The sequence below is a fragment of the Symphalangus syndactylus genome, chromosome 7, assembly GCF_028878055.3.
Source record: "Symphalangus syndactylus isolate Jambi chromosome 7, NHGRI_mSymSyn1-v2.1_pri, whole genome shotgun sequence".
Taxonomy (NCBI): domain Eukaryota; kingdom Metazoa; phylum Chordata; class Mammalia; order Primates; family Hylobatidae; genus Symphalangus; species Symphalangus syndactylus.
In genome coordinates this window covers 96,950,909-96,963,571 of record NC_072429.2, presented here as the reverse complement: position 1 = coordinate 96,963,571, position 12,663 = coordinate 96,950,909, and the positions used below count along the sequence as shown (strand labels likewise).

At 36.8% G+C, this 12,663-nt stretch overlaps 1 protein-coding gene across 4 annotated transcripts in view; it reads left to right on the top strand.

Annotated features, from left to right (window-relative positions):
- NIPAL2 (NIPA like domain containing 2) overlaps positions 1-12,663 on the top strand; it is a 106,272-nt gene that overhangs the window by 27,256 nt on the left and 66,353 nt on the right. The window lies entirely within an intron of this gene.

Below are 12,663 nucleotides of genomic sequence, written 5' to 3'. Positions count from 1 at the left end.
TCATTCACTTAGAAACTTTTTCAGAAAACATACTTTTGAATAATATTGAGGCTCAGATGAAAATCATGAGATAATTAGAAACTATTTAGAACTAAATGACAGTGACTATGTGTGTCCAAACTACACACGAAGCTGAAACAGAGTGTGTACTTAGAGGGAAATATATAGTGGTACTTTCATATATTATTAGATAAGAAGAAAGGGAAAAAGCTAATGAGTTAAGAGTCCAAATGAACAAGATGAAAAAGGAAAAGTTGAGTTAACAAAATAAAGATGACAAAAATCTAAGGAAGAAATATATTTATTAAATATATCAACCTCAGAAAATTACTTATCTCTGAGAGGGAGAAGAGACTGAAATAGCAATAGCTACATTTGTAGTATCTTGTTTCTTTGGACAAATATCTGTATCTACCTATAGTGTTTTTTAAAGTATTTTATTTTCAGTAACAACTTTATTGAAATGTAATTCACATACCATAAAATTCACTCATTTAAAGTGTACAATTGTTGGGTTTTAGTATATCACAAAGCTATGCAACTATCACCACAATTAATTTTAGGACATTTTATCACCTCAAAAAGAAACCCCCTCACCATTTAGCTGTCATCCCCAAGCCCCTCATTCATCCCAGCCCTAAGAAAACCCCTGATTTATTTTCTGTCTCTACAGATTTGTTATTCTGGACATTTAATATTAATAGAATCATATAGTTTGTGATCTTTTGTTACTGAATACTTCCACTTAGCATAAACTTTTCAAAGTTCACCTAGGTTGTAGCATGTACCAGTACTTCACTCCCTTTTATGCCTGAATAATCTTCCATTATATAAAATGTATCACATTTGTCTATTCATTCATCAGCCAATAGACATTTGGTCATTTCCACTTTGGGGCACTAGGAATAATGGTGCTATGGATATTTGTGTACAAGTTTTTATGTGAACATATGCTTTATTTCTCTTGGATCATTTCTTCTCTGTAATGATAACCTTTTTATGGACACTTTCATTACTTTGTTTATCCCAAATATCACTGTGGAGTTTTGTAGTGGTAGTTAATATCACAATGATGTTGAGCATTATTGAAATATTTCTGGAAAAAATAAGCATTTCCTTCGTTTTCAGACATCATAAGTTTATGACTCTATTTCAAGTGGTTTTTTGATTCTGTAGAATTGTGTAAGATAGCACACAATTATAAAAAATTAACCAGGCATGGTGCCACGCGTCTGTAATCACAGTTACTTGGGAGCCTGAGGCAGGAGAATTGTTTGAACCTGGGAGGCGGAGATCGCAGTGAGCCAAGATTGTGCCACTGCACTCCAACCTGGGTGACAGAGACTCTGTCTCAAAAAAAAAAAAAAAAAAAAAAAGATAGCACACACTATGATGCTTTTTCTAAACTGGTGTTAAGAACAAATGCATTAATTGTACTGAAACTGTTTCTTAATACACTACATTAACCAGTAATAATATTTTAAATAATAGGCCATTTCTAATAGTCTAAAATATTTATGCATTTAATCAAATGAAATTAAACAAGTTAACTGGTATTCAATAAATCTCCCTTCCTTTTTCCATACTTCAGTCTATGATTATACATTTAACCACAATTTTTTGCAGTACAGTCTTATCCAGTTCCATTATTGGGGATGCAAAGATGAATAAGGAATGAAAACAGGACAAAACCTCTGCTCTTGATGACCTTCATTTAGCCAGAGAGAAGTAAGAAAAGAGTTAACATCAATCATGAGGTCCTGGAAGGAAGATAAGCTCTGAAGTCAAGTAGACCCAGGATCCACCAGTAATGGTGGAAATTTAGAAGGTAACTTAAACCTCTCAGGTTCTGTTTCCTCATCTATAGGAAGGGAATACAAATCATTACAAATACTAGCAAACTGAATCCAGCAGCACATCATAAAATTAATTCACCATGATCAAATGGGCTTTATTCCTGGGATGCAAGTTTGGTTCAACATACTCAAATCAATAAATGTGATTCACCACATAAGCAGCATTAAAAACAAAACACACATGATCATCTCAATAGATGTAGAATAAGCTTTTGATAAAATATAACATCATTTCATGATAAAAAAAAAACCCTCAACAAACTAGGCACCAAAGGAACATACCTCAAAATAATAAGAAGAGCCATCTATGACAAAACCACAGCCAATATCATACTAAATGGGCAAAAACTGGAAGCATTCCCCTTAAGAACTGGAACAAGACAGAAATGCCCACTCTAACCACTCCTATTCAACATAAAGTCCTATCCAGAGCAATCAGGCAAGAGAAAGAAATAAAAGGCATCCAAATAGGAAAAGAGGAAGTTAAATTATCTGTCTTCACTGATGATATGATTCGATACTTAGAAAACCCTAACGACTCTGCCAAAAGGCTCCTTGACCTAATAAATGACTTCAGTAGAGTTTCCGGATACAAAATTCACAAAAAAAATCATAGCATTTCTGTACACCAACAATGTTCAAGCTAAGAGCTAAATCAGGAACACAATCTCATTTACAGTAACCACACACAAAAATAAAATACCTAGGAATACATCTAACTAAGGAGATGAAAGATCTCTACAAGGAGAACTACAAAATACTGCTGAAAGAAATCAGAGATGACCCAAATAAATGGAAAAATATTCCATATTCATGGATTGGAAGAACCAACATAGTTGAAATGTCTATACTGGCCAAAGCAATCTATAGATTCTATACTATTCCTATCAAATTACCAATGTCATTTTTCACAGAATTAGAAAAAACTGTTCTAAAATTTATATGGTACCAAAAAAGAGCCTGAATAGCCAAAGCAATCTTTAGCAAAAAGAACAAAGCCAGAAGCATCACCTTACCCAACTTCAAACTATACTAGAAGGCTATAGTAACAAAAACAGCATGGTACTGGTACAAAAACAGACATATAGACCAATGGAACAGAATCGCGAGCCCAGAAATAAAGCAGCATACCTACAACCAACTGATCTTTGACAAAGTTGACAAAAGCAATAGAGAAAGGACTTCCTATTCAGTAAATTGTTCTGGAAAAACTGGCTAACCAAATGCAGAAGAATAAAACTGCACCTCTCACCATATAAGCAAATTACCTCAAGATGGATTAAATATTTAAATGTAAGACCTCTCAAACTCTAAAAATCACCTAGAAGAAAACCTAGCAAATACCCTTCTGGAAATTGGCCTAGGCACAGAATTTTGACTGAGTCCTCAACAGCAATTGCAACAAAAACAAAAATTGACGGATGAGACCTAATTAAGCTAAAGAGCTTCTGCACATCTAAAGAGTCTATCAACAGAATAAAAAACCTATAGAAAGAAAAAAAATACTTGCAAACTATGCATCTGACAAAGATGTATTAGTCTAGAGATTTTGAACTAATATCCAAAATCTATAAGGAACATAAACAAATCAACAAGCAAAAATCAAATAATCCCATTGAAAAGTGGGCAAAGAATATAACAGACACTTCTCAAAAGAAGACATACAAGTGGCTAACAAACATATGGAAAAAATGCTGAACATCACTAATCATCAGGGAAATGCAAATCAAAACCACAATGAGATACCATCTCACACCAGTCAGAATGGCTATTATTAAAAAGTAAAAAAACAACAGATGCTGGTGAGGCTGTGGAGAAAAATGAACACTTATATATGGTTAGTGGGGATGTAAAGTGTTCAGCCCCTGTGGAAAGCAGTTTGGAGATTTCTCAAAAAACTAAAACTAGAACTACCATTTGACCCAGCAATCCCATTACTGGGTATATACCCAAAGGAAAATAAATTGTTCTACCAAAAAGACGCATGCACTCACACGTTCATTGCAGCACTATTCAAAATAGCAAAGACATGGAATCAACCTAGGTGCCCAACAACAGTGGACTGGATGAGGAAAATATGGTGCATACACCATAGAATATTATGCAGCCATAAAAAAGAATGAAATCATGTCCTTTGCAGCAGAATGGATGCAGCTGGATGCTGTTATCCTAAGCAAATTAACACAGAAACAGAAAACCAAATATTGCGTGTTCTCACTTATAAGTGGGAGCTAAAATCTTGGGTATACATGGACATATAGTTGGGAACAATAGACACTGGGGACTCTGGAGGAGGGAGGGGGCAAGAGTCAAAAAAAACTGCCTATTGAGTACTATATTCACTGTCTAGGTGACAGGATCAATACAAGCCCAAATCTCAGCATCTTGCAAACATACCCTTGTAACAAATCTGCACATGTACCCCCTGAATCTAAAAGAAAAATGGAAATAAATAAATAAAGCTACAGTAACCAACAACAGCAACAAAAACAATAACCAAAAATCAACAACAATAATCTACTTTGCCTGTACTCTGGAAATGGAACATCTAAGCCTGGATGACAGCGCATCTGTTTATGGCATGGCTTACTTAATATTTCAAACTCACCATTGAGACCTACTGCTCAGAAAAAGGGATTCCTCTGAAAATATTACTGCTCATTGACAATGCATCTGGTCACCCAAGAGCTCTTATGGAGATGTACAAGGAGATGAATGTTGTTTTCACGCCCACTAACACAACATCCATTCTGCAGCCTATGGATCAATGAGTAGTTTTGACTTTCAAGTCATATTATTTAAAAAATACATTTTGTAAGACTATAGCTGGCATAAATAGCGATTCCTCTGATGGATTTAGCCAAAGTAAATTCTAGAAAGGGTTCACCATTCCATATGCCTTTAAGAACATTTGTAATTCATGGGAGGAAGTCAAAATATCCACCTTCACAGGAATTTGGAAGAAGTTGATTCCAACCCTCGTGGTTGACTTTGAAGGGTTCAAGACTTAGTGGAGGAAGTAACTGCAGATGTGGTGGAAATAGCAGGAGAACTAGAAGTGGACCCTGAAGATGTCATTGAATTGCTGCCATCTCATGATCAAACTTGAATGGAAGAGGAGTTGCTTTTTATTGATGAGCAAAGAAAGTGGTTACTTAAGATGGAATCTTCTTGTGAAGATGCTAGGAATATTGTAGAAATCACTCGCTGTAGGTTCAGATGATAATTAGCGTTTTTGGTAATAAAGTATTTTTTAATTAAAGTATGTCTAACTTTTTTGAACATAATGCTATTGCAGTATGTTTATTAAGTATAGTGTAACCTATACAGTGTAGTGTAAACACAACTTTTGTATGCACTGGGAAACCAAAGAGTTGTGTGACTCACTTTATTGTGGTGGTCTGGAACCAAACTTGCAATATCTCTGAGGTATGCCTGTATAATTTTGCTCATTCCTACTTTATTTTGTGGGGTTTGTTTCTTTCTTTCCTTCTTTCTTTCTTTCTTTCTTTCTTTCTTTCTTTCTTTCTTTCTTTCTTTCTTTCTTTCTTTCTTTTTTTTTGAGACAGTCTTGCTCTGTTGCCCAGGCTGGAGCGCAGTGGTGCGATTTTGGCTCACTGCAACCTCCACCTCCCAGGTTCAAGCAATTCTCCTGCCTCAGCCTCCCAAGTAGCTGGGATTAAAGACGTGCACCACCATACCCAGCTAATTTTTATATATTTAGTACAGACAGGGTTTCACCATGTTGGCCAGGCTTGTCTTGAACCCCTGACCTCAAGTGATCTGCCCACCTCAGCCTCCCAAAGTGCTGGAATTACAGACATGAGCCACCGCACCCAGCCTTGTCCCTACTTTGAACTCGTAATTATTGGACCTGCCACCAGACATTGTTTCTATTGTGTTAGTAAAGACACACATATATTACAAAAAAAAATGCATCATAAGTATTCGAGGAGAAATAGTATAGGGTATCCTTTGATAGATGAGAAAGGCTAGGAAAGACTCAACTAAGGTGATACCTACCTTCAGCATTCTTTATGAAAAGAAATTATGTGTATTCAATTATCTCTGCCCACTTGTTTCTGCTCAGTAATTTTAAAACATGTGATTCACTCAGGTACAGTTTATGGTTGTTCCTACCTCTGTTAATTATTGTATAATATTCAGAACTAGACTTGGACTGAAGAAAGGACAATCTTCTTTTTGTGGTTTCTTAGGATGTGAAGTTGAACTCCCACATGATTTTGACAGCAATTATTTAATTGTGGGGAATGTGTATATGGCTAATTTTAAATCTCTAAATTTTTGCCTCATGTAAGTTCCAGGGGGTGGGGAACAAACTTCAAAGTTAATTCTAACTTCAGGAACTATAAAGTAAGTTTTATATTCAGGTTTTGTATTTTTATATTTCAGATTTTGAAATAGGAGTAAATTTTATAATAACCCATAAGCTTATGGGGAAATGGTAAGAAAAGAAATATTATAATGTGAGCTCTTTTAACCTTATAATGATGGTTTAAAAAGTTAAAATAATAAAATAGTATTATTGGCATTACCAATTAGAAAAATATGGAATATTGGCCAGGTACAGTGGCTCATGCCTATAATCCTAACACTTTAGGAGGCTGAGGCAGGAAGATCGCTGGAGCCCAGGTGTTTGAGACCAGCCTGGGAAACATAATGAGACTCCATCTCTACAAAAATAGAAAAATTAGGTGGGTGTTGTGACACACCTGTAGTCCCAGCTACTTGGGAAGATAAGGTGGAAGGATTGCTTGAATCTGGGAGCTCAAAGCTGCAGTGAGCTGTCATCATACCACTGGACCCCAGCTTGGGCAACAAAGTGAGACCCTGTTTAAAAAAAAAAAAAAAAAAGGAAAATAGAATATCCCCTCTAGTTGTACCTACATCTGTAAGTCAAGTCGTTTTCTGAGAAAGATAAATAAAATGCTACATATTTTTATCTCTTGTTCTACAGCATTAAAAAATTGTAATTGGTAGTTTCTACCATCCCTCTATTAAGAAAACCAAAATATCACCTATATCTTATAAATATTTTCTATATTCTTTAGATTTGGAAGATATTATTGAGAACAAAATGAATATTGCAATAACATATAAAGTTGGTGCATATACCTTGAGGCAAAAAAAATGGGGAATAGAGAAACAGCAAAACCTTCATTTACTATGTCTGCCAAGCAACAGGTTGGCAGTTTTTTTTTTTTAAAGGAACTGTTTATATGATTGCTTTGTCATTTTAGATACAGATAAAGAAAATAAAACTTTATTATTACCACTTAGTATCACCTTAGCCTATCACTTTGGATTACTAGCGTGTTGTGTCATACTTTCATAAGCAGACCTCATTCATTTAGGTCTCCAAACTCCTTATGGTATTGTTTCCATCTTACAGTTGAGAAAACTGAGAGTCAAAGAAGATAATGGCTTTGCAGGGGTCACTCATAGTGAATACCTGTCAGGGACAGGTCTCCTGACTTTTGGAACAGTGCCTTTTGGTCTGACTTTTAAAATAGCTTGCTGCCTCTATGCCATGGTAAACCTCAGCAAAATATCTCACCTTTTTTTGTACCCCCTTCTTATCACTGTAAGTGATCCACAATATCTGCACTCCACTCGCTCATCTTCTTAGTCAACCTTAGTCTATTATTTCTTGTTGTATAATAAATCATCCTGAAGTTTTGTGGTTTAAAATTACAACCATCAATGAGTGCTTTGGAATCAATTGGTCAGCTGAGGGTTCATTGATATGGGTCAGATTTGGCTGAGTGCACCTGGGTTCATGCCTCTGCAGCCAGCTGGTATGTCAGCTGGGGGCTGGCTGCTCTAGGGATGGCCCCCCTCTGGGGTTGGACATTGACTGACTATTGATTAAGGCCATAGACACGAGCACAGCAGGGTTGTGTGTGTCCCCATCTGTCATCACCCAGCAGGCTAGCCTGGGCTTGTTCTCAAAATATTTCATAACCAGAGGCATGCAATACTTTTTGAGGCCTAGTCTTGGAACTAGCATACTTTCACTGCATTTGTAGCCTGAATTCAAGAGATAGGGAAGTAGACTGTTCTTCCTAACAGGAGGAGGTACAAGACTACCTAGCCAAGGCCACAGATATAGGGAGGAGTAAGGAATTGTGTCCATTTTTGCAATCTGCCATACTCTGATTACTTTCAAATAACTTGTCTGATACAGTAAGATATTAATAATGTTATAGTTTATACCTTTCCAGGAATACCTGCTTTGGGCAAAAAAAAAAAAAAAAACCTGTGATAAGAATATTTAAAGGAGCAGCAGCATAATGCTGTCTTGATGAAGAATTATGTATTTTCTTATTTTGTGGCCTGTGCATTTGGTGTCATAGCCAAGAAATTATTATTGCCAAATCCTGCCACCATTTTTTTAATACCCAGACTGTTAAAAGAAAAACTTCAGCTGAATTGAATTTAAAGGAGCCTAATTGAGTAACGAATGATTCAGGAATCGGGCAGCCCCCAGAATCACAGCAGATTCAGAGAATCTCCAGGGATGCCTCGTGGTCAGAACAAATTTATAGACAAAAAAAAACATAAGAGGGAAGTGGCATATAGAAATCAGAGGTGAGATAGAGAAACAGTGAATTGGTTACAGGTTGTCATTTACCTTATTTGAACACAGTCTGAACACTCAGAAGTGTATGACTGGTTAAAGCATGGCCTCTGGCATTGGCCAAGACTCAGCTATTGTTACAGGCACATACTCCTAAGTTTGGGTTTCAGTCTTGTCTACCCACTAAGTTGGGTTGCAGTTCATCCACAAGGACTCAAATGTAGAAGTACGGAGTCCTTCTCAGGCCATATTTAGTTTGCTTTAACACTGTTGACCCTGGGCCAGGGAGCTATTCTGTAGCAGGTGAGTTTTTCCTTACTTCTCCAAGTTAAAGCACACTCTGACTTCATCACCAATTTTGTATTGTTATAAAATATAAGTAACATAAAATTTTACCATTTTAGCCATTTGTAAGTGTACACTTCTGTGGCACTAAGCACATTGTCGTTGATGTGCAGCTGTCATCATATCCACCTCCAGAATTTTTTCATCTATCCCAACTTTATACCCATTAAACACAAACTCCTTATTCTTCCCTCCCTCCACTCTGGCAAGCACCATTCTACTTTCTATCTTCATGAATTTGACTATCTTAGATACCTCATGTAAGCAGAATGACACAACGTTTGTTCTTTGTGACTGGCTGATTTCACTTAGCATAATGTCCTCAAGGTTGTAGACAAAAGTAGTCAAACTCTGTAAAATATTTGAAGAGATTTATTCTGAGCCAAATATGAGTGACCAATGACCTATGGCACAGCTCCAGGAGACTATGAGAACATGTGCCCAAGGTGGTCAGGCCACAGCTTGGTTTTATACATTTTAGGGAGATATAAGACATCAATCAATGCACATAAGATGTGCATTGGTTCTGTCTGAAAAGGCGGAACAACTGGAAGTGGGGTCTTCCAGGTCATGGGCGAATTCGAGCTTTTCTGATTGGCAATTGGTTCAAAGAGTTATTATCTAAAGACCTGGAATCAATAGAAAGGAATATCTGGGTTGTGGAGACCAAGGTTCTATTATGCAGATGAAGCCTCTTTGTAGCAGGCTTCAGAGCTCTCATCAGACCTAAAAAGGTGCCTGAGTCTTAGTAAATTCTCTCCTGCATCAGGGAAAAGACCTGGAAAAGGATGGAGATTCTCTACAGAACATAGATTTTCCCCATAAGAGACAGCTTTGCAAGGCCATTTCAAAATATGTCAAAGAAATAGGCCGGGTGTGGTGGCTCACACCCATAATCCCAGCACTTAGGTAGGCCGAGGCGGGCAGATCATGAGGTCAAGAGATTGAGACCATCCTGGCCAACATGGTGAAACCCTGTCTCTACTAAAAATACAAAAATTAGCCACTGAGATCATGCCACTGTATTCCAGCCTGGTGACAGAGCAAGACTCCATCTCAAAAAAAAAGAAAGAAAAAATATATATAGGGGGTAAAATACTTTGATTCCTTTTAGGGCCTGCTATCTGTCATGTGATGCTATACTAGAGTCAGGCTGGAATTTGGCGTCTTATTGCTATAAAAAGTCTGTTTTGTCAGTCTTCAGATCTTTGTTTTAATGTTAATGCTGGTCAGCTGTGCCCTAATTTCTAAAGGAAGGAGGGTATAATGAGGTATGTCCCAACCCCCACTTCCCATCATGGCCTAAATTAGTTTTTCAGGTTAACTTTGGAATGCCTTTGGCCTAGGGGAGGGTCCATCAGTCAGTTGAGGGGCTTAGAATTTTATTTCTGGTTTATAAAGTTCATCTATGTTATAGTGTATATTGAAATTTCCTTCCTTTTTAAGGCTGAATAATATTCCATTATATGTATATACTCTATATTTTTTATGCATTCATCCATTGAGGGACACAGGTTTCTTCCACCTTTTGGCTATTATGAATAATGCTGCTATTATTGAATGTAAGTGTACAAATATCTGTTCAAATCCCTGTTTTGAGTTCTTTCAGATATGTACCCAAAAGTGGAATTGCTAGACCATATGGTAATCCTGTGTTTAATTTTTTGAGGAATCTCCACACCATTTTCCACAGTGGCTGCACCATTTTACATTCCCACCAGCAATGCACAAGTGTTCCAATTTCTCCCCATCTTTGCTAACACTTCTTTTTTTTTTTTAATTATAGCCATCCTACTGGATGTGAAGTAGTGACTCATTGTGGTTTTGATTTGCATTTTCCTAATGATTAATGATGCTGAGAATCTTTTCATGTGTATATTGGCCATTTGTGTGTCTTCTTGGAGAAAGAGCTATTCAAGTCCTTTGCCATTTTTTAATCAGGATGTTTATTTTTTGTTGTTGAATTGTAGGCATTCTTTAAATATTCTGGACCTCAATCCAGATATATGATTTGCAAATATTTTCTCTCATTCCATAGGTTGCCTTTCACTCTATTGATAGTGTGTGTTGATGCAAAAAGTTTTTAATCTCAGCCAGGCATCGTGGCTCATGCCTGTAATCCCAGCACTTTGGGAGCTGAGGCAGGCAGCTCACTTGAAATCAGGAATTCGAGACCAGCCTGGCCAACATGGCGAAACACTGTCCCTACTAAAAATACAAAAGTTAGCTGGGTGTGGTGGTGCACGCCTGTGGTTCCAGCTACTCGGGAGGCTGAGGCACGAGAATTGCTTGAACCTAGGAGGCAGAGATTGCAGTGAGCTGAGGTTATGCCACTGCACTCCGGCCTGGGTGACAGAGTGAGATTCTGTCTCAAAAAAAAAAAATAAGTTTTTAATCTTGATGAAGTACAATTTATCTATTTTTTTTCAATGTCTATGCTTTGGTGTCATATCCAAGAAATTATTGCCAAATCCTACCACCAATTTTTAAATACCCAGCCTGAAGCCATTTAAACTGCTCAGTGAATGACTTAAAGAATTTTAAAGTAAGTTATTTCTATTCAACAATGTACTTTTATAATTATGGGAGATGTTAATAAATATCTATTCATGGCCAAATTTTTTTCTCAGTCTTCATTTTCCTGATTAATGCCAAGTACATTAGATGTAAATAGGAAGCATGGAAATAGTACATTGTACTGTGCCTCAATTTTTTCCCCATGAGGAATAGTGATCAAAATTATTACCAAGTGCCTCTATTAGGAAAAGAAAATTCTTAACTGATTAAAGAACATGGATATTATATATCAACTACATAATGAGCTTTCCACTTTTTACTTCATTTAAAAAATACTAAATTTCATTTCTAAATACTAAATTTCATGCTATACTTGAGTCAGGCTGGAATTTGGTGTCTTATTGCTACAAAAATCACATATAATAAAGCTCTAAAACTTCAAAGACATTTTGCATTCTGAAAAGGGTTCTTTGTGGTTGCAATGCTCATTTGAAATTCAAATAACTTCTTGGAATTTGAAGCTGGCTAGAAGTTATGTACTGTAGAATAAGAGGGAGATGATCCTTTGTATCATTGCTAATTTACACTAATAGAAGATATTATACTTTTGGACCTAGATGGGAGCAACAAATGCATCTTTTGAAATCATTAAATAATACATGAGCTATCTATGATAAACATCTTGGGCAATGTGTAAGAACTTACCTTTTAACCTCTATAGTTCTTGTGTTACACGATTATATATTTTTTAAGCAAGTGTTTATTAAATCTTCAATTTTATATAGCAGTAGATGATGCAGAAGACCCAATAGAAAGAAGCATAAGACTTGGTTGTTTTCCCTCAGAGGATTTGAGCAAACATGATAATATAAAAGAGTAAATAAGAGAGGCTTACCATTTAGAATCTGAGAAAGTCAAGGTGGGCCAAGGTGGTCTGAGGAGGTCTCAAGGAGATGAACCTCTGCAGGCCAGGAGGGCGAGGTTTGGTTGGAGTGAGTGAGAGGTGTACCTGCATGACCTAGGAGAGCAGTGGCATGAGAAAGTGTCACATCTGGCTAGAGGATGGCGCATGCCACATACCTGAGATAGAGGAAGCACATTAAAAGTAAGTCATGGACAGAGGCCTGGGTGAGGACTAATTGTAGTGAGCTGGTATAGCAGTTTATTGTTTGATATAGTAGACTGTAGAGAATCATTGTAGATTTTTGACCAGGAGAGTAGTAGGAAAATTTAGCCCATCTCCAGTGGAGATCACAGAACCTTAGAAGTAAAGGGATTTCTGGAAACATCTTATCCAATATCCCATTTTTACTTAGGCCAGAGAAGTGAAATAACTTGCTCAAA